This window comes from Xyrauchen texanus, unplaced genomic scaffold, assembly GCF_025860055.1.
Source record: "Xyrauchen texanus isolate HMW12.3.18 unplaced genomic scaffold, RBS_HiC_50CHRs HiC_scaffold_990, whole genome shotgun sequence".
Lineage (NCBI taxonomy): Eukaryota > Metazoa > Chordata > Actinopteri > Cypriniformes > Catostomidae > Xyrauchen > Xyrauchen texanus.
Window position 1 is genome coordinate 12583 of NW_026267007.1, and position 1921 is coordinate 14503.

The 1921-nt window shown below is 38.1% G+C and overlaps 1 pseudogene; it reads right to left on the minus strand.

The window, feature by feature from the left end:
- Positions 1 to 232: 232 nt before the first annotated feature.
- On the minus strand, positions 233 to 351 carry LOC127642872 (uncharacterized; annotated as a pseudogene).
- Positions 352 to 1921: the final 1570 nt, after the last annotated feature.

Consider the following 1921-nt stretch of genomic DNA (forward strand, 5'->3'; position numbering starts at 1 on the left):
TGCACTTTGTTTGTACTTTCCTACTCTGTATGTTGCAGTCAAGAAAGAGCAAAAAAAACAAACCCTCTACTGCTTTCTGAAGGAGGCAAGATAAATGAGCAGGCTGTCCTTTGCCACAGAGAAAGCTAAATGAAAGAAAATCAATCAAACAACCAATTTCCAAGGATAAATAAATAAATCCCAGTTGAGCCAGGGGGGAGTGTATGAGTTAAAACAAACAAGGAAAAGAAAAATCTTACAGCACCTGGTATTCCCAGGAAGTCTCCCATCCAAGTACTAATCAGGCCCAGCCCTGTTTGGCTTCCGAGATCAGACGAGTTCAGGCCTGCACAGGATGGTATGGCCGTAAGCGAGGGCTGCGGCTACCAGCAGGCCATTTAAAGCAAGCGCACTGCACGCATCCTTATGCTGCTCTCCCATCATTAAAATATGTCTTGTACTGCAGCTCTAAAAAAGAGACAACAGGCCCTTTCCTCTCAGACATTGTCTATTTTTATTTATTTCTCTTTTTGAAAAGGTAAGTGCCTCCTCTCTATTCATTCAATTTCACAGGAGTCGTCCACAATACCTTTTTCTGAATACCTGTGTCATAGCTTCCATGTTGTTTGCTAAAAAGGGCATACTCAGCTGCACAATTATATGCTTAACACATAATAATAATCCAGTGGCCAAAGAAAACTGTTCTCTACTTAAAAAATGACCTCAGGACGCTTTCTTTCGGATGTGTCCACCAAATTTTGGAAGTACTGCACTTTGTTTGTACTTTCCAACTCTGTATGTTGCAGTCAAGAAAGAGCAAAAAAAAACCCCTCTACTGCTTTCTGTAGGAGGCAAGAAAAATGAGCAAGCTGTCCTTTGCCACAGAGAAAGCTAAATGAAAGAAAATCAATCAATCAAACAACCAATTTCCAAGGATAAATAAATATATCCCAGTTGAGCCAGGGGGGAGTGTATGAGTTAAAACAAACAAGGAAAAGAAAAATCTTACAGCACCTGGTATTCCCAGTACAACAGGCCCTTTCCTCTCAGACATTGTCTATTTTTATTTATTTCTCTTTTTGAAAAGGTAAGTGCCTCCTCTCTATTCATTCAATTTCACAGGAGTCGTCCACAATACCTTTTTCTGAATACCTGTGTCATAGCTTCCATGTTGTTTGCTAAAAAGGGCATACTCAGCTGCACAATTATATGCTTAACACATAATAATAATCCAGTGGCCAAAGAAAACTGTTCTCTACTTAAAAAATGACCTCAGGACGCTTTCTTTCGGATGTGTCCACCAAATTTTGGAAGCACTGCACTTTGTTTGTACTTTCCAACTCTGTATGTTGCAGTCAAGAAAGAGCAAAAAAAAACCCTCTACTGCTTTCTGTAGGAGGCAAGATTAATGAGCAAGCTGTCCTTTGCCACAGAGAAAGCTAAATGAAAGAAAATCAATCAATCAAACAACCAATTTCCAAGGATAAATAAATATATCCCAGTTGAGCCAGGGGGGAGTGTATGAGTTAAAACAAACAAGGAAAAGAAAAATCTTACAGCACCTGGTATTCCCAGGAAGTCTCCCATCCAAGTACTAACCAGGCCCAGCCCTGTTTGGCTTCTGAGATCAGACAAGTTCGGGCCTGCATTTTTTTTTTTTTTTTATTAGAAAATTTCAATAAAATACATTAAAATAAATTGAAATACAGATATACATTTTATACAGAAGATACAGATTTCTACAGAAGATACAGATTTTCTTCCACAACCTTTCTACATCACATGTCATTTACATAATTTAAAAATCTCCTTCACTTCCAGGCAACTTCCACATTAGATCCTTTAAAACACCACAAACTTTTGGGGTAAAAACACCATAAAAAACATCCAACTTATTTTCACATTTAAAATACTCAAACAATACTTCAATATACAATTCGGT